The sequence below is a fragment of the Ochotona princeps genome, chromosome 7 (assembly GCF_030435755.1).
Source record: "Ochotona princeps isolate mOchPri1 chromosome 7, mOchPri1.hap1, whole genome shotgun sequence".
NCBI lineage: Eukaryota > Metazoa > Chordata > Mammalia > Lagomorpha > Ochotonidae > Ochotona > Ochotona princeps.
Window position 1 is genome coordinate 60,305,190 of NC_080838.1, and position 21,579 is coordinate 60,326,768.

A 21,579-nucleotide genomic window follows, 5' to 3' on the forward strand; every position below is an offset into this window, starting at 1 on the left:
TGTCCCATCCCCATCAAAACATCAGGTGACTGTAGCTGGTCAACAGTTTGATCATCAATTCATGAAAGTCCCTGAGCTAAATGAACAATATTGTCACTGCAAGATCCTGATCCTTAGAATCTGGGCGTGATGGTAAGTATTTGTTTTCAATCACTTAATATGGGTGTGATGTGTAATACAATAATAGATAACTAGCATGTGAGATGAACTTTTAGATTCAATGAAATAGAATAAAGGAGGATTTATTTAAAGAGATGTTTTAAAGTACTTTTCCATCCCTATCAACACTGGAGAGAAATACTCATCATCTCAACTCTAATAAAGGTGCTTTAATGGGATAATCAGAAAGTGTAACATGGGACCAATTTAGCTGGGCATGTAAAGTGAACTGGAAGATAACTGTAGTATGGATACCAGATGATCATTGCTCCTACTTCCAAGGATTGAGGAGCAACAAGTCATAGGGGGATTGAAACCAACCACTAAGCAGTGGTTTAAAAGCAAGTGTCAGATACCATCAAGTTCCACTTAACGAGCCTTTTCCCCTTAGCTTAATGTGTTCTTGACTTTGCCTAGATTGAGGGAATGGTACAGTGAGGCCTACAAGACTCTTAAAAGTAATTTGCTTCTCCACTAGGAAACACCTCCACTAGGTTTCACTTCAGAGGAATTCCAGGTTTGGAGCAGAATGTAATTACCACCTACATGTAAGACCCAAGACCAACTGAAGCCCACCTGGCCATTATACAGTTCCCTTAAGAATATGATAAGATGCTGGACTCTATGTTTGGTATATGCTTGCAATGGGGGAATCTCAACTGAACTTGAGCTGTGGTTATGCAACAAGGTGGAGGAATCCACCATGGTGGGAGGGTTTGGGGAGGGGTGAGGAGAACCCAAGTACCTATGAAACTGTGTCACATAATACAATGTAATTAATGAATTAAAAATAATAAATAATTAAAAAAAAGAATATATCACGGACCAATCAAAGGAAGTCTAGAATAATAAAGCTGATTGGATCTGTACTCTTTGAGACTGAATGAGAAATGGACACTTAATAGATCTCTAGATTATGTTAAAGTTTTCCAACTAGAGCTGTTTTAAGTTCTGTATATGTGACCTTTATTTGTTATATCAAAGCAATCCAATACAAAGTAACTGAAATATAACTTAAATAATGACTCAGAAAAATCATATTAAACCAAATGTAAGCAAAGCAAACCATATGTAAGCAAAGCTTTTATGGCCAGCTGCTTTAAATTTGTTCTTGAAAAATCAGGTAAAGATGTTTTCATAATTGCTAACATATATTTGTGCCTTGATTTGCTGGTCAAGAAAACAAGAAATTCAGATAAAGGTATAATATTCATTATGTTCTATGTGTAGTTTTACCAGAAATATTTTCTCTTAATTCAGTGATCTTAAAGTATTATTTCAAACTGTAAGAAATAAGTAAATAGAAAAGAAAAATAAAGAGCTATAGGGAAGAAAACATTATTGATAAACAAAATTAAAGAAAATAACTTTTGAATAAAAATGATACTGTGTATGAACTTTTTGTCCTAATGTTGAATGACTGGATTACTCTGAATTGGAAAAGAAAAACTAGGAGAAATCACTGAGGGAACTGTAGAAAGTTTGTGGAAGTTGAATGGTACGAGAGATTAGGTTGATTGAGATGAGAAGAAAACCAGAGACGGCAGGTGGAGAGCATGGCTTCTGTTTTCTGTCCTACCCTGTGATTTCTCCAACATCTATCCTCCTCACCCAAACCCTTGGTTTTAACAAATCAATTTGGTTTATCGGCTCCAGAATACAACAAATCCCTTCCCAAATAATGCAACTCCTTCCACATTAAATTCCCCAGACAAACCCACCTGTGGTCCTCTGGAAAATGCAAGACATTTCAAGAACATATCAAACCTCTTCTCTGAGGCGTCACCACCTGCTAGATCCCTAAACCAGGACCCCAGGACACCCTAAACCACTGGTATGTTGAAAAATCTCAGTCAGACCCAATGCTATATGTTGGAATACAGCCCCTAGGAAAGCTGGGACAGTGGAGGCCTGTGGGACCCTGTTGAGATGAGGCTCCAGTGAACAGAAGGCGGAAGGCCTCTCCCCCACAGTGTGCTCCTGCCCCAGTGAGTCCTTGGATGTGCTTTCGTGCTCTCCCTGAAGATAGGCAGACATCTGTGTTCTGTCTAGTCAATCAAGGACTAACAGTATTATCTATTCCCTGTTTCAGTAACTCTGACTAAGTTGCTTTGTTAGTTTCTTTGTTGTCTCTGTGTTCTTATACATGATCTAATTATGTCTCAATCATTGTTTCATGAAATGTATAAAAACTGATACCCTGAAAATAAACTTTGTCAGTTGCCAAAAGAGCACTGTCCCCCCATTTCTTCAGGTCGCATCTCCTCCCCAGGAACCCACAAGGTAAACTTGCAGCTATATCCTTGTCCAGCACCAAGCAGCTAGGAAAGATGAGACCTATACTCACCCAAACGTCAAAGCTTTGCCATTGTTGATCTCTCAGAGGAAAATGTGGAGGTCACCTGGGTACCTGGCAATAAGAAAATCACTAGTGATGGGAAAGCCCCCTAGGCAGCTGCCGTCTGCCTCAGATACATCTTTCCCAAGTTGCAATCTACACTGAAGCAGTTGTCAGCCACTAACTGTCCTGTTGTGGAAGGAGCTGTTGCTGCTAAAGTGAAATACCACCAACTTTTAGAAAAGACACATTGACAGGAAGGAAGGAAGGAAGGAAGGAAGGAAGGAAGGAAGGAAGGAAGGAAGGAAGGAAGGAAGGAAGGAAGGAAGGAAGGAAGCGAGGGAGAAAGAGAGGACAGGAGGACTGGAGGGAGGGAGTGAGGGAGGGAGAGAGGGAGGGAGGGAGGGAGGAAGAAGATAAGCTTCCTCATGTTTTCACTGTCATGACTGATTTCTCTACCATGAAAAAAAGAGAGAGGGAAAATTGCTATGCTTGTTAAGAAAGAGAAATATTACATTCCTCAGAGTCCTTCCACACTGTAAGACTAAGGAATCACATTCTTATTAATATCTACAATATTCTTACACAAATCCTCTTCACACAAACTATGTTCATACAGAAAGCATATTCATAGTCCATGGAATACAGCCCAATACAAGAATCTATGAGTTAAATGATAAGGAAGTGGCTATGCATCATCACTGTTTGCAAAGCTATGGCTTCTGTCTCAGGCCAAGATGCAGACTCCATCATTTCACCATATTTCTTCTACATGTTACATCGCATTGACTGAGGCTTCTGGGCATTTTTGTTTTTGTTTTTAGCATTGAAGGACTTCTGAAGAGAGAATCTCTATACATGAAATAATATTCAATACAGATTTTTAAAAAAAAATACTTTCCTTCTTCCTATTTGGTACATTAACAGTATTTTTCTTTTTTCTTTTTATGGAAGATTATCTGAGCCTGCCACTTGCTTCCTCAGCACAATTGAACACATAATTACTATGTAAATGTAGGCTTCCACATGCTTCCAGAGGAACACAGACTATTTGGTACTGGAGATTTTCAAAGCATTAATCATTTGGAATATGGTACACTTCGCTTAATCTGCAAAATGAAGATAATTCTTATCTCCCTTACAGAGTTCAGTGTAAGGATTAATTGCTTAATTTTGGTTAAGCAATTTGAACATAAAAAGCATTACGTAAATGAAGGTGAGTTCTAATATTATTAAAGCAGAAATTATTGAACCATATTTCAGAGAAACACAAAGAAATCTTTTCTGTTTGTTATTATTCCATTATCATTACTATCATGTTCATTGTTATCCTATTATCTAGTAATTTCTAGATTTAAAAATGTAAGACAATAAGTAAACTTCTTTGTCAAAGCCTCATACTACATGTGTCTTCTGTCACAAAGTAGTACTGAGCGTATTATTATCACTAACATCTGTGATTTCTGGGGTAGATACTTGGTCTACCCCAACAATGATTGGAGCATCCATGTCCCACGTCACAGTACCTGGGTTGAAAACCCAGCCCCACTCCTGACTCAAGGAACTGGGCTTCTGTGCTCCCCATTTGAATTCACAGCTCCAGCTCCAGGCTGTCCTTATGGCCAATTACAGACAAAGCCAGTACGTGGGAGCTCTCCTGCTTACTTTCTTTTTGCCTCTCAAATTCTTAAAAAAGAAATATTTGCTTAAAATAAAGTAAAACTCACATATAATATGGGGACTTTTAAATCAAGTCCTAAGGGAAATGGAAGGGTATAAGTAAGTATCCCATTTTAATTAAGGAATTAATTAATTAATTAATTAAGCCTATACCCATATCCATTCCTGGCTATATAAAACAAACCAAAAAACACTATTTATTGATGAAAAGTCAAAATTCTGCAAGAAGAGAAGAAAGAATAGAACAAACATAAAAACAGGTCCCATTTATAAATATTTCAGTGAGACTTCATTTTCTACAGCACATAGATTTGACATAATACAAAAGCCTTCATCGTATGCCTACTACCTAACATTCAAAACTCAATCTTAACTCAATAGTTTATAAATAATAATTTACTGTATATTTACTTCATGTCAGTTTAAGTCTAGAAGAAGAAAAAAGGAGAGAGAACTGAGTAAAATAATAATGTATATTGTCTTGCTGGTATAGGCAAATTGCTCTGCTGTTTTTGGAGTCCCAGAAGTCATTGGTGGCTTTAGAAAAATACATGAGGGAGAGACATGTGAGAAGATTTGTGCAGGTAAGCACCAAGATTTTTATGCCACATATTAGTAACCTCCAGAGAACACATGCTACAGAAAAAATACTAAAAACAACACAGACAGGATAATTCTGCTGATGATTGTCCTTTTATTTGCTTGTAATTATAATGCAATGTAAAATGTACAAAAACATAATTATAATTATAAAAAAATTTGTGCTGGGTTCAACAGGATGATTCTTTTGCTGGTCTCACACAGAATTAGTCCATGCCTATAGGAGTAAACAGGCTTAACTGGGCTGGGTGGACTAAGATGGCCTCCATTTCACAACAGGTGGTTGCATTTTCAAGAGACCTTTACATGAATTCTAAAGGATCCAAGAGGACAAGAACAAAAGCTCCAGGGCCTCTTGAGGCCTAAATACGGAAACACCACAAAATCATTGAAACCACATTCTAGGGGACTAAGTTCATAAATATGTCCAGATTTAAATGGGAATTGGTGGAATGGATGGGCGAGAACAGTCTCCACCGCATGTGAGAATAGGATTGGGAGAAACTGTTTTTGCTGTCTTTACAAACGGCCATCCAGCCTAAGCTCCATGCAGCTATTTTACCTATGTTCACTGCATTATTTATCTTTATACCAAAGGAATAGGATGAAGATCTTCAGTTATTCTGCACAAAAGCAGAAAGTCTGCATCATTTTTCTATTTTGCATTATTTTACTATATTCTAACACACCAAGATACTTCAATAAAATTCACTGTTTTATATTAATCACTTTAAAATTAGAAACTGGGCTAATAAATAGAGCTTTGTGAAAAAATAAATGTAATGCTAATTACATATCATTTAATTTTCCCATCTGTAGTCCAGAATCAAAATACTCTCAGAGCCTGGGTCTACTTTTATTGGGATAAAAGGCTAATATTCATGGTTATTATTGGTTGCTAGATCTTGACTGACTGGACTGGTTGAGCATTCAGTGTCAAGCCTCCAGATCAACGAAACATAAAAGAAAAATGATTGGTCCTTCTTGTGATCTAAATAAATGTTTTTTTCAGCCAAATCTCTTCACACAATAATAGGCAATGAATCCAATTTAAGCAGCTAGCAACTGGCTTTCTTAAATGAAAGGTTACAATTAGGATAAAAACTATTGGTAGGTGTGACCTGGAGTAAAGTTAGTATTTTTCTACTTTTAGTTTAACTATGCATTTGCATACTTGGTGTGTATATGAAATGAGTCATGATTTCAATGTATTTTTCACAATAGGTTGTAACAAATAAACCTTACTGCCACTACTGTAAAAGGATGTGATGCCAGCAAAGTAGCCACAGCTCAATTATTTCATAAGGTAGCCCCGCTGGCTCCTAAAACTAAAAAAAAGACTAGCTCTTCACTGGACCATCTTGCTTTTGCTGCTGCCTTAGCAACAGAGAGGCAAAGCTCATTGGACTGCATCCTTCTCAAATCCAATTTGGAAAGTGAGGTTCCCAATAGTGAGTAGCTTAGTTAATAGTATTTATTTGGCTATAATCCTACTGAGCTGAGCCAATTCAACTCATATTAGAAAGAAAAGCTTCTTAAAATCAGCAGCAATTAGCCAATGCAGCATTATCTAATAGTCATTTTGCATTTTCTATCATCTCAGAAAATCGCCAAACTTGGTGATTAGATTTACACCAATTGCTTGCCCAAAAGGGGGTAATCATAATATCTTGCATAAAGTTCATTTAAAAAAAGAAAACTGAAATCTATTTTCCTTTTTTTAACCTTTAAAGACGAAGTAACCCCATAGAAAACTGTAATGAATGTTCTATTCAAGTAGCAGACTTGAACAATTCATCACTATTGTGTCATCTAAAAGGAAACTGGGCTTTATACTTCTGACAAATTTGGTCACTTCAAGCAAAATGAGACCCTCCGTATAAATGTAAAGGACTCCAGGAGCTGGACTACCACAGGTAAGATGTCGCCTGAAATGCCCATACTAAAGTCCCTGGGTTCAAGTCCTTACTGTGCCTCTGGTTCCAGCTTTCCTGGCAAGCACCAGATAATGATGGCTCAACTAGCTGGAGTCCTGTCACACACATCAGAGACCAACACTGATATCGACTACCTGGTCATGGCTTCAGTCTAACACCAAAATCCTTTCCATTTTATTAATTTAACTTTTACTAGTTTTATGTCTTTACTAAATGTAGCAGGAGGATTTAAGTCAGAGTTATAGAGGAGAGAGAGAAAGAAACCTTCCATCTGCTGGTTCACTCCTCAAATGATCACAATGACTAGGTCTGGGCAAGACAAAAGCCAGGAACCAGGAGCTCCATCCAAGTCTCCCACATAAGTGCGGGAGTCCAAGCAGTTAGGCCGTCTTTTGCTGCCTTCCTAGATGCATTAGCAGTGAGCTGGATGGGAAGTGAGCGAGCAGGTCTCAAACTGAAATGCAGGCAGCCACCTAACGTGTCATGGCACAACACCAGATATTGTTTTAATCCTAACACAATTGAGGCAGAAAATTACTTTAAAAGTTGCAGTTAGAGGTAAGAACAGTAACATCAATAGAAATAATAGCTGTAAGCCTAGAGAATTAAGAGATAAGAAAACTGTCAAAATTTTGACAGCATAGCAAATATCCAAAAGCTTTGTGTAGTATAAGTGCCAGTTTAGCTTTTACTGGTGGTATTTTTAGTTGCATTTATAAAAGAGCACAGTGGAACACATAGTATCACTGATGATCTTCACAAACACAATATTCACCAAAAGACACGCACTAAAATATAAGTATATGTTGAATTATGCCACTGGTACATAGTCTGAAATCATGCAGAACAGATGCACAATGTCAGGCATTGCTGACATCAGCACCTTAGAAAGGAAATTAGTCATTCAAATGAGTGTGCAAGGGAGTGATGCTTCTAAATTACTAATAATGTGTAATCCTTGATCTGGGTGACAATTCGACATGGTGAAAATTCATCATAAAGCTGTGCGCTTCTATTTACTTGTTTTTGTTTATGTATGCTATAATTCAATAAATGCTTGTCCAGAAGACATGACTAAGTAATAGCAATCTAATTATACATTTTATCTCTGTGGTCACCCTATTATACAGTATAAGATTGCAATTTGTGTTAGATTAGGTCCTCCAGGAAGCAGCTGTCAAGACTAGATAAAACAAACAAGAAATTTATTTGGGGGGGATGGAGCAAGCATTGTGGTACTGTCTACTTGTCATCCGTGGGGGCTTGGTTCATTCTCCAGCTGCTCCACTTCTGAGTCAGCTCCCTGCCAGTAGGCCTGGGTAGGCAGCAGAAGATGACTCAGGTACTTGGGCCCCTGCACTCAGGTAAACAGAAGGAAGATCTCTCTGTGTTTACCTTTCCCAGTCTGTTAATTTTGCCTTTTAAATAGATAAACACTTTTTAATAAACTGTATTTGGGAAAATGCCTGTGTGAAAGCAATTTAGGAGGAAACAAGTGAAACAGAGAGCCATCAGCCCACCAGGCAAGCCTGGCTTGCGGGGAAGAGGAAAGGAGGGCTGCGTGGATGCATGCTACACTCCAGTGAAGTCTAAGGAAGGTTCCGACATGCCACCGGAGTGCCTCGTGACTCTGAGGAGTGTCCTGTCTTGGCGCCCACACTCACTCAGTTCTTGGCAAATGAGGCAAAGGATTTCAAACAGGGCATCTGGTTTCTTGGGTCAGTCATGCTCCCCATGTTTGGGAGCTAGCAAGGCACAGTTCTATAACTGCCAAGGTGTATCAACATAGTATTTCCTTTTTGCTGCTAAAGCAGAATGTTCTAGATGCTCCCCAGTTCTCTCCAAGTGTTGGGGGGCACAGCACTCCAGGCCATGCTCTCATTGTTGTTCCCAAGGACCCTGACCCTGCAGATTCTGCATGGCTGCTATCACCAGAGCCAAGCCTTGGGTGCACAGCTGCCACGTGGGGACGCCCATGTGCTTCCATTGCTGTATGAAGGGTGCCAACTGCATCAGTCTGAACCAGGACCTATCTGTGCTTCTGGGCTATGGCCAGTGGCTCAGAACCCCAAGCATCCATCACAGGTGGCCAGCAAGGCAGACCTCACAAGGCTGGCCTGGAGGGAGCATGTGTGGATTGACTAAGCATACACTTGCAGCATGTAGACCAAAACAAATATGTGACCCATACCCTCTCTCCCACTGCGAGGCCATCCTGAGGAGCTTATAGGCTTATATCCTGTGTGGGATAGGATGGATCCAAGACCCAAGACACAGAGCTTGTGGAGACCAGATCCTGCAGGGATAGAACCTTCAAGAATTGGGTGTTTGTGATGGTGCCTTCTGAAGAGGAGCAGAGGGATAATAGGGATAATGTACCAGGGATGGCACAGGGAGTCACCCAAAGTCCTCACCTTAAGGTGGGGAAGAAAAAGGAACTATGCCCAGGCTGACACAGTGCCAGTTCTGATGTGGCTCTCTCATGCACAGAATGGCTACCATATTAGCTAAATGTCCAGAGAGTGTGTGTGGACCCAGGCCTGAGAGGGAATCCTGAGACCAGCAAAGGAAGAAGAAATTCCAAATAAGAATTAAAATCTAGTAAGGCAGTTTAACATACAGATTCCTGAGTGGGATAGATGGGTGCTCTGGGCACATACCTGCATGCACACATATACGCATGTGCACACACACACATACACTGAGATTTGTACTGCACAGGGCAGCAGAGGAGGCCAGGCTGCATTTGCATATCCACAGGGAGACCTGCAGAAGCTTGTGTCTTAACACAGTATTGCTATGCTGCTCTGAGGGGTCAGCCCCTAGCATGTCCTTCCGGCTTATCAGCTAGACTTCAGACAGTACTTACACTTGGTGACCAGGAGTGGTACCAATTCGGCTGACAGGTGGTCAGCATCCTACTGAGAGAGAGAAGTCAAAACACAGGGTTGAGAGTCAAGATGGTCTGACGAGGGTTTCTTGGTGCACTCTTAGGTAGGTCTGGCGAGTGAATGTGAATATGCATTCCCAATAGCATAATGTAAGGAGACAAAGAGACTGACCCAGTCCTGTCTGTCATGAGTTATCATGAGTCCCTTCCCACACTGACTCCTATCTATTTCCTGTTATTCTTCTATCTCTCTATCTATCTATCTCTATCTCTCTCTAACTGTGTGTATGTGTGTGTTTGTTTGTGTGTTCCTTTCAAGTAAATTAAATTTTAAAGAGGAAAAAAATCTAGATATTCATGTTTTTTCATATTCTTGCATAAAGGGGGCTTTAGGAAGCCAAGGTCATAGCCATGAAGACAATACTGGAACAGATGGGCAAATTTCTATGGTTGGAATGAGTTCCCCAAAGTTCACATGTTGGGAATGTAATTGCCAAGGCCACAGTGCTGAGAGATGATGTGGGCATGAAAGGATTAAGGCTGCAATTGCAGGGATGAGTCGGTGATGCCAGTAATGGGTTTCTGATAGGAGAATGAGTTCAGCCAACTTTCCTCTCACCGCATTAGTCATCCTTTCCTTATCTAAAACATCTGAGAAAGGAAGATTGATCTTGGCTTACAGTTTTTGTGTTCACGCCCCAGGATCTGGTGGCCCCATGGGCTCACACATGTGGTGAGGCTAGAGAATGGGGTCCTCTGGTGAACCAGGAGGCAGAGAGATGGGAGATACACTCTTCACGTGTAACCAATCCCCTCCCAAAACCTGTCTTCCAAAGGTAAGCACCACCACTGCCACTCCTATCCCCTGCCACAGTCTGGGAACCTCCACTCGGCCTAACTCTGGGACTCCATAATTAGAGCAGGTGTCTACCCTCAATTCATCCATTAACCTAAGATTTAGGAGTTTGAACATCTGCATGAGGAACAAGCATTTAATACAACAGCTAAGATACCAAGCAGGGGAGCGGGCATTGTAGCACAGTGGATTAAGTCACCATCTACCACAAATAGGCTCCCAAAAAGCACACAAATGTTTAAGCCTAAAAGCCATAAATTAATGCTATCTAAGAGGGTGCAGCCTTGGTCCATGGGTGCATTTAGGAGGCAGGCCTTTAGGGAGATCCTTAAGGCTCTGAGGGTACACCCTTAAAAGGTAATTCTCATGACAGACTCGTTGATAAAGGCTGAAGAGGCCTAGCCCCTTCCCTCTCTCTGTCCCAGTCTCTTTTTCCACTTCCCAGCCATTTGTCTGCTGCAAGTCTCCACCTTCTGTTGTGTTTATCAGAATTCAAACTATTGGGGCCAGCCATTCTTGGACTTGACTCCAAAGCCACAGCTAAGTAGACGTTTTCTCTTTATAAAGTTCATTTTCTCAGGTATTTTATTACAGTAACAAAAAGATGACTAAAGTATCAACTTCTTCTATAGTTTACTAAATAAAGTAACAGCCACTTTTGACCAAGTTGAATAAGATTTTTTTCATTTTCACTCCCAAAGAAGAACCATTGACAAGTCCAGGTGTATTCTCTTGCCCAGATAGGATAGCCCACTTAGAACCAAAGTTCTCTCTGACCAGAATTTTGGTGGCCTTTTCAACTTGGTTTCCTTGACACTCACAACTTTTCATGGGGTGTATGAAACCCTGTGGTTGCCTTGAAGTCTGTGTTGTGTAGGGAGAGAAATTGTTATGCCTTCTGAGGCCTGAGAACTCTAAGGCAGGGTAATGGACATTGACAGGTGCACCCAGTTTACTCTCAGTAGGGAAGCTTTTATTGCATTCAGAACTTTGTTTCAAGTGTGGCAACTTTTTCTCTATCATATTGTTGAAGTCTGTAACAAAGGAACATTTGAATTTTTTTTAAGTTTCCTTTCGTTCATTGTCCAAATGTATTTATGGTAAAATTATCTCTTTGGGGGATATAATTCTGAGAGTTCTGACAAATAAGTGCTTACATTGCAACAACCATAATTAACATATTTATCAGGTACTGGCATTGTGGCGCAGTGGGTTAAATCACCACTTGTGACTAGTGACCATACCGGAGTGATCTTAGCGTCAGTTATAGTTCCAGCTTCTTGCTAACACGTCTGGGAAAAAAAGTTGAAGAAGTACAAGCACATTAGTCCCTGCCACCCGAATGGAGTTCCTAACTCCTGACTTTTGTCCTGGCAAAACCCTGAATATTGTGACCATCTGAGGAGTGAACCAACAAATGAGAGTCTCTCTCTTCAGTCTCTCCTTTTACTGTTGCTCTGTCTTTCAAATAAATAAGCCCTTTTCACATACAAAAAGGTATTTATCAGTTCACTCATCCTTAAAATTTCTTCATGAGACATGTTGAAAGCAACCTCTCACTGCCGTGTTATGGTGCAGTGGGTTAAGCAACCACCTGCAACTCCAGCATCCTATATGGGCACAGATTCAGGTCCTGGCTGCTCCACTTCCAATCCAGCTTCCTGCAAAGGCCTGGGAAGTGAGAGGACAGTGGTCCAAGTGTTTGGATCCTGCTACCCACATGGGAGACCTGGAAGAAGCTCCTGGCTTCTGGATTCAGCCTAGCCCAGCCCTGACCTTTTTGGTTATCTGGGGAGCGAACCAGCTTGTGGAAGATCTCTCTCTCTCTTCCTTTCTCTAAATGTGTGGATGTGTCTTCCTCTCTCTCTCTTTATAACTCTGACTTTCAAATCATAAACCTTTAAAAATAAAAACATAAAAAATAGAGTCAATCTGTCACTCCAGCTCCTAGCAACCATTGATGTCTTTGTGGCCTTATTATATTTCATTTTCCCAAACAAAAATGGAATCATACGTTATATAGCCTGTGAGTGTCCATGCATTTGGCATTAACTCATATCTCTATGCACCTCGATTCTTTCTTTGTTGCAGAGTAACATCACATTGCTTGGATACATTGCAATTTTTCTTCTACCCTCCAATGACAGCGTTAGGGTTTTCTCCTACACGGAGTAGTTATGGAAAAGTCACCACAAATATTTGCATATTTTTGTATAGGCTAAAATTTTTCTTTCTCTTGGCTAAGTACCTAGAAGTGGAATTGCTGTTTGATGTTAAAGTGCTTGTTAATGTTAAAGAAACTTCAAAAGTGGTAGAACCATTTTTGTATCTCCCAGTAACGTGTGACAGTTCCAGTTGTTACAATAGTTTTTTGTTTGTTGATTTTAGTTTTAGTCTTATTAATAGTGTGTCACACCATCCTTTTTTGGATTTAATTTATATTTTATTAATAACTAATGATGTGGAGCACCCTTATGTAGATTTAATCTTGTTCATATAATCTGCTTTGGTGAAGTAACTGACCAAATACTTTTAAATAGTATATATCTTAATTTATGGGAGAAAAACAGTGTTCTAGCCTTTTATGTTCAAGAATTTCCTGAATTTCAGCATTCATTTTGATGAGAATAAACATGAAAATTATTAAGGAAGAGTCCCCCATCTTTACTCAAAATGTAAACCCAAGTGGCAATTCACACAAATTACTCTCAGGGTAGCTTGCAAAGATGAATAATAAAAGATATTTAGGGGCTGGAGTTGTAGTGCAGTGGGTTATGCCGCTGCCTAGAACAACCACATCGCATAAAGGAACTAGTTCTAGTCCCGGCTGCTCCACTTCCTATCCAGCTCTCTGCTAATGCGCCTGGGAAAACAGCAGCAAATGTGGAAGGCCTGGAAGGAGTTCTAAGTTCCTAGTCTTGGATGGGTGAGGCCCCAACTGTTGCTGTCATTTAGGGAGTGAACTAGTAAATGGATAATTTCTTTCTGTTTCTCTGCTCTTCTCTCTCTGTAACTCTGTCTTTCAAATAGGTAAAGAAAATAAAAAATAAAACTTTGAACCACTCGTATAGCACAAGTAGTAAACAGGCAGACTGCACACTAATTGTAGTCATGCCAGGATGGCTGATATTAACCTGCCTAATAGAGTATATCAAAATGTAAATGTTCCTAGAAAAATAAATTCCACATCTAATGTATTATAAGGTGTGGGGGCCTCAGCTGTGCACCACCCACCCAGGTAATGCGGTCCAGAATAGCATTCTCGATAGAGAAGTACTGAGACAGTTACGGTGAACTTGTACATTAACTAATAACCAAGCTCAAGCTTATATAGAAAGGGTCCAGGGGAACAAGCCTCAGGGTAGTAACACTATTGCTATTATATAATAGAAGCATCTATTATAAGCATCTATATAAGCATCTATTTCATATATATTACATCTATATACATATATATTATACATATATTACATCTATATAAGCATCTATTACATATTATAAGCCTATATCAGTACAACTGTCACATATTTTGCCAAGTGGCACTGAGAAGCCCACCACAACTTATGTAACCCACCCACATCTTGGAATTGTTTATTCCAAGACTATCACACGTTTATCACAACATGGGTATGGGCCGGGATAGGCAGGGGGAGGAAGTGACCAAGCTACTGGAAAGCACCCAAATTACCAGAAGAGGTTGAGGGGGAAGGAAATACCTAGAGGGTCTCAGTCTTCTTGCCAACTACATGGGTGTGCAGGAGTCTCAAGGTCCTGTCCAAACAGCAGAAAGGACTCAAGGCCTACACCAAAACCAAGGTGGGGGTCTCGAGTCTCTAGACATGAACTGAGCTAAGACCCATCCTGGCACTTGCTTGCCCACAATAAGGAACTTAAAGAACATAAATATACATATATATATGGATAATTATATATACATGTATAAATACATACATATATGTGTACGTATGTAAAAATGTATAATTTGTGAGTATACATATGTGTAAATATGTGTGGTTATATGTGTATTTGTATATACATGTATATGTGCACATATACATATTAACACAAATATACATAACAGCACATACATATATTCAAGACAGCTTTATTTATGCTATAAAAACATTAAACATAACCCAACTGTGCAACAATATGAAATAACTGAAATAAAATTCAGTATGTCCATACAAAGGAATATTATGAGTCATTTAAAATAATGTTTGGGCTTCGTGTGACAGCTCCATGGGTAAATCCTGACCTTGCAAGTGCCGGGATCCCATATGGGTGCCATTTCATATCCCAGCTGCTCCACATCCCATTCAGCTCTCTGCTTAAGGCCTGGGACAGCAACAGATGTTGTGTATGTGTTATATATAAATATATACACACACAGAGGAGTAAGTATAATAATCACAGTTTCTACTTTGTATTTTTCTGATTTTCTGTAATGAGCATTGCCTTACTAATGATTGGGAGGAAGGACCAAAAGCAAAGCATGACAAAGAAATTAAAAACATGATTAATTATTAACAGTGATGGATGAATCATCACGAAAAAGTTAAAATGTGTTCAGTGTACTTAAGAATTCAGAGTCACATAAAATATTAAACCATTAGACAGAATTGAGTAAGTTTCAGCTGTGCAGAGGCAACTTCATTCCTCAGCGATGTCAGCTAAAGGAGACAGTGTGTGCTTGTGTGTATGTGCCTGCATGTTTGTGCCATGTATGTGTGTGTGACTGGCTCCTCTCTACAAAGTCAACCTGGTGCTGCCTGGGCTTTTTCACTTAGTCATGGAGAAGTCTTGACCCAGGGGGCAATATTCTGATTCATCCCAAAGCCTGTGTCAGCATCGCTAAAATATCCTTGTTCCAATTTTGCCACAAGCCTCGAGTTCACAGAGGAAGTCACGCTTCAGCAGTTTCTCTCAGTTGAGATTCAAAGAGACCTACTTTTACAGTCTAGTTACAGAGACCATATGAACCTGTTAGCCACAAAGCTCTCATCCCAGAGACACGCAAGTTCAGAACAGAAAATTTCAGACTTCAGGCTGTGACTTTCCTAGCTCATAGGGCTGTGTGGATTTCGTTTCACTTAAAGCTAGAACGGTGACGCCCAACGGACTTTATCTGTTTTTAATAGTCTCAGAGTACTGACAATCAGAGCCCAGAACAACAAGCATTTTCCTAAACACAAGGTATTCTCCGCGTCATTCAAAAACATAGTGCTTTTCAAGGAATCTCAAGCAAGGTCACGGCAAGCTGAAACTACAAAGACTTCAGTAGTTTAAAAGAATATGGGAAGCCTGTCAATCAGATCAGAAACACCACCCACACTCCAGGACATAGAAACAACAGGATGGACAAACAACCTACTCGGGGAGTGTTCCGGATCTCTCTATTGTGTCCCTGGAAGGCACTCCTGCTGCTTCCTGATGTTGTGTTCATGAACAGCAGTAGTGAATTGCATCAGGAGTGTGAAAAGATTTTTATTGCAATCGAAGAGCACAAAAGGCAAGTCTCTTTGAGAGTAATTAAAGAATGGAGAAAAAAATTAAAAGTCTCAGTAAAATTGTTACATTCATATTCCGTGGAAAATGCCGATGGAAACCAAATCAGTTTCTGACTCCTCCAGAACAAACAAGGAATGCTCTGTTGTTCCATTTGCCCTTGAGCAGTTGTTGAATGAATCGACAGAGTAAAGTCTGCTAACACACATCCATGGTCGACTTCTAGCAGAATGCGTAGTTTGTGACAGTAATAGCCACACTATAGCATGTTTCAAAATTATCCAAATTCTTTGAGCATGTCAGTCATCCTTCAGAGTAACTTTTCTTTGCATTCCCTTTAGATTTTAAAATATGTGTTAGTTCATTTTGCCTTCAGTGACAACCAAATCCAAGATAATGATCACTACCCTTAAGTCAAAGAAAGCTAAAGTACTGCGTTTAGTGAGCTTTCCTAAAGTTACACATGCTTCACAGGCATGATTACTCTATTGTACTTGCTCTAAATCTTTTGTTCATTTTAGAAATGTTACACATAGAGCTGAAATCCCTGTTTTAGCCCTCACTGTTTTAATTTCTCCCTACATCCTCGAAACAAATCACTATCATATCGGCAGTAGGTAACCTTTCACTACATTTCTGTGCTTAACATATATATGCGTCCACATGTATTAGCACTGTGGCCATCATTCTGCACCTGCTTTTCCTACTGTCCACATTGGATAGCCATTTGGAATAATATAAATCCAGCACAACAAGTCAAACACTGAGTATTCGAAAAAGTTAAAACTCCTCTGGTTTGTCAGAGAAGTCAGCTCACAGAGCCAAAGAGTGTCATGGATGGACAGGCAGGTGGATACAACAGCTTACCCAAGGAGGCTCCCAGAAGCAGACACTTCTGTGGACTCCAATATCCAAGAAGCAAAATATGAATTGCACTCGTACTTAGTAATTTGCTGGAGGCTCACCGTGGATAAACCTATGAATTAAAAATCCCCAAAGTGCCCCAATCTTGGAGATGCTTCTCATGCATTCATGAGCTCTACCTCCAGGAATTCTATCACAAAGTTTTCATGGAAAAGATGGTGGGAAAAACCTGCTCCTTTTCCAGCAAGGGGAAAAAAAGAGAAAAATAAACATTTTAAGATACAGCATTTTATATTTGTTAACAAGGCCTGCCTGTGGTAGAAGCTATTTCGCCATACTCCAACTTACCAGTTTTTTAAGCATCTAAACAACTTGTGAGCAAATCATACACTCTAGCCTACCACATAGGGAAAGGGAAAGAACCAGCATCTTTTAGCTATTTTGTCCCATTTATGATGAAAGTGGACTGAGCACTTGTGAATTTCACAAACCATAGATATGGGCTCATAATACATCAAGACCAAATGAGGTCTACAGAAGCATGCCACCTCACACAGACACACATCTTATCACATCAACAGAGGTCCATTTACCAGTGTCTATTTCCCTACGTCATGTCCAGCTTTTAACAGAAAATACAACGCATACTAAAAGACAAAACATACAACCTGAAGAGATTGAACATGTATCAGAACCAGACTCAGACATGGCTTGAACATTGGAATTATCAAACTAGAAATTTAAAACCACCATGACAAATGTACCAAGAGCTCTAAAGCAAAAAGTAGACAACATGCAAGAACAGATGGATAATGTAAACAGAGAGATGGAAATTCAAAAAATCCAAAAGAAATGCTAGAAATAAAAAAAAATCATTGCAAATAGAAAATACAAATGCCTTCAACAGGCTGAGAAAAGACTCTCTGAGGCTGAGGATATGTCAACAGAAACCGAAATATAAAGAAAAAGACCAAAAAAAAAAAAAAATCAAAGCAGAATATTCAAGAACTGTGGGACAACTACAGAAAGTATAACATAAAATGAGAAAAACAGAAGGAAAACACGCAATATTTTCAACAACTGAAAGTTTCCTCACACTAATGTGACACCAAACCAGAAGCTCACCAATGCAGAAGCTCAGAGGCACCAGGTAAGATTTAACCTCTCCCAGGAAGCCATATTCAAATAAGTAAGAGGAGCAAGGGCGGGAACAGAAAGGAAAATATCTTACCACCATAGAAGTACAAAGGTAAGACTTATAGCTCACTTCCTAGAAGCCATACAAAGAAGGAATAAAAAGTTAAACTAATCAGAGGAGTAGAAAAACCACCAACATGGATTCTGTGTCCCACTAAGCTATCATTCAAAAATAAATGAAATACAAAGACTTTCTCAAACTGGAACAACGTGTTCCAGTAGACCTGTCCTGCAAGAAATGTTAAAAAAAAATCTCCAAAGAGAAGGAAAAATAAAGGGAAAGGATTAGAGAAAAGGTAAGTGAAGATAAATTAAAAACTGATTTCCTTTCTTATTTATTTTTATTAAAAAGGCAATACACAGAGAGGAGAGACAGAAAGATCAGTCAGCTGGTTCACTGCCCAGGAGGCCACAACAGTCAGAGCTAAGCTGATCCGAAGCCTGGAGCCAGGAGCCAGGAGCTTCTTCCAGGTCTCCCATATGGATGCAGGCCAACCTGCACTGCTTTCTCAGGCCACAAGCAGGGAGCTGAATGGGAAGTGGAGCAGCCAGGACTCAAATCGGCGTCTATATGGGATGCTGACACATGCAAGGCAAGGATTTAGCCACTAGACTATCACATCAGGCCCAAAACTGATTTTCTTATTCTTAAAAGATTTCATAAATAATACATTACTCAAAACACTAATAGTAATGGAGTTATTAAACAAGTATAGCTTCTATACAAGTAAAACAAATGACAGCAATGGTACAAAGTTCTAAAGGGAAAATTCAGAAATACTTGCTTATTAGCATTATAGGTTATTTGAAAGTGAACTTTGAAATGTAAATGCATGTTGTAAACTTGAGAAACCAATAAAAATCAGTAAAAACACAGTAGCAAACCCAATTTAGTAGATATCATAGATATAAATTACCATGCATTTCAGCAATATTATGATAAGTCATATGAGTATTACATTACCCAACACTGTCAACAAAACATCTTTAAAACTAAAATGTGAAGACTGATACTGTAGCCACCATCTGCATTGCTGGAATGCTATATGAATGCTAATTTGAGTTCCCACTTGCCCCAGCTAATTCACCTGGGATAGCAACAGAGGATGGCCCAAGTATTTGGACCCCTATACTCACACAGGAGACTTGAAGAAGCTCCTTACTCCTGATTTTGGACTAGCCCAGTTTCAGCCAGTGTACCCATTTGGGTAGTAAACCAGTAGATGGAAAATTCTTTCTATCTCTTTCTTATTCTCTCCCCCATCCCACCCCATCACTCTGCCTTTCAAATAAGTAAAATAAATCTTTTAGAAATAAAATAAAATTCCACTGGAGGCCACTGTTGTGGTACCCATATTAAATCCCTGATTCAAGTCCCAGCTGCTCCATCTCCACCTTAGCTCTGAAAATACACCAAATGCTTTGACCCCTGCCACATTATGAGGGACCTGGGTGGAGTTCTTCTAGCCTCCTGGCTTCACCATGCCCCAGCTGCAGCCTGCTGTGGCCATTTCAGGAGTTATCCAGCGAAAGGAAGAATTTCTCTCTCTCTCTCTCTCTCTCTCTCTCTCTCTCTCTCTTTCTCCACGCCTTCTCTCTGTCTTCCAAATATATAAATCTATAAAATAAAGTATTCGTGTGAACCTCCTTGCACTATTGCACTAGTCTCTCTGAATCATGTGAATGGACTTGCTGAGTCCTGAGGTGTTGAGGGATGTCTTTGACTCTGCTTGACTTTACCACATTATTCCCCAGTGCTGTTATTCCAGTTTGCATTCCCACCAGCAGTGCTTGGTCTAACATTTGTTATTGTGCCCCATCCTCACCAATGCTTCTTACCACCAAACTTTGAAATATTGAGGTACAAAATGATATATCTGATTTTTAAGATTTTTTAAAATTTACTTCAAAGGCAGAATTACAAAGAGATGGAAAAGCAGAAGGATATATTTTCCAACTTCCGGTTCATTTCAAAAATGGCCACAACAGCCAGCACTGAGCCAGGACAAAGCCAGAATCCCAGAGCTCCATCTGGGTCTCCAGAATGGATGGCAGCAGTCCAAATACTTAGGCCATCTTCCACTGCATTCACAGGTGCATCACCCAGGAGATAGGTCACAAGTGGAGAAGCCAGGACGTGAGCTGACATTCATGTGAAATGCCAGCATCATAGGTAGCAGCTTAACTCACTATACCACAATGCCAGGCCATCTATATCTCATACATCTTCCCTCAATTGTTAATGTGCTTGATCAGCTTTACTTGATTTTCTATGAATTGTCTGTTAATATCTTTGCTCATTTTTCTTACTGATTTTTATGTCTTTTTCTCAGTAGTGTTTAAGAATCCTTTACATATCGTAGCTAATAAACCTTTGTTGGTCCAGTGTGTTATAAATATCTTCTCTCTCATCCTGGAACTCATCTGTTCATTTATTTATGATGCATGTTAAATTTTTATAGCAGAAACTTCTTTACAAGTAGAAGCAAGTTATTTGCAAAGGCGTGCTACATAAACCAGGTCTGTGAACTACCTTTCTGTGTATAGTGCTTTTCTTAACAATTATTTAATTTTTTGTTTATAGACAGTATATGTGCATATACACAATCAAAATACCCAAATGATAAATGTAAATTATAAATATTCCTCCTTCCATTATTCTGTTAAAATACTCAGTTACTTCTATCCTAATTCAAAATAAACTACATATAAACATTTATAAACATGTTTTTCCACAAAGGCGATAATATATTACATTATTTTACTCCTTATATATGTTCTCATTGCTAGAGATGCACATTTCTAGTAAGTCTAGATTATCTGTACAGTACAAACTGCCTACAATTCCACATGCAAGGGACAAAACAATAGCCTGGTAAGAATATATGACCTCTGAAACATGACTAAGTTTGAGTCACACCTCCCCTATTCTTAGCAGCAAGTTTGCTATGTGGCTCAGTTTCTCCTTTCATAAAATGAAAACAATAACTGTTCCTATTTAATAAAGTTGTTGAGAGAATTAGATTAAGTATGTATATAGCTTAATATAATACTTGGCACATTACAAACACTAAAATAAGAAAAAACAGCCCCTATTATTCTCACAAGGAACTTTTTCATCAGTATCCTACTTCAGTTACTTTCAAATGTTTCTATTGCAAACAAGGCTTTTATGAGTAACTTTGTATATGCACATTTTGTACAAATATAAGCATATCTTAGGATCAACACTTAGGAAATCTATAGCAAGATCAAAAGCTATATTAAATTCTTATTTAGCTAGATATTGTTGTCATCCTCTAAGGAGTTTACACCAATTCACACTCCCTTCAGTAAAGTATGACCCCCTGCCTTGTTAATTATAAGTTGTTACAAAATCTTTCAACCTTGCCAACTTAATTTAAAATTTAGAAAGTGGTATATTATTATGATTTTTTTGTTTGCCTTTCTCTTATTAGGAATAAAGTGCATTCATGTGTTTGACTCGGGTTTCTTTTGTTAATGGTAATATATTCTTCACTTAATTGAGGACCTCAGAACTGTCATCGCA

At 39.2% G+C, this 21,579-nt stretch overlaps 1 protein-coding gene across 5 annotated transcripts in view; it reads right to left on the minus strand.

Moving 5' to 3' along the window:
* Window positions 1-21,579, minus strand: part of MAPK10 (mitogen-activated protein kinase 10) — a 444,107-nt gene that overhangs the window by 319,124 nt on the left and 103,404 nt on the right. The gene's annotated exons all lie outside the window — the stretch shown is intronic.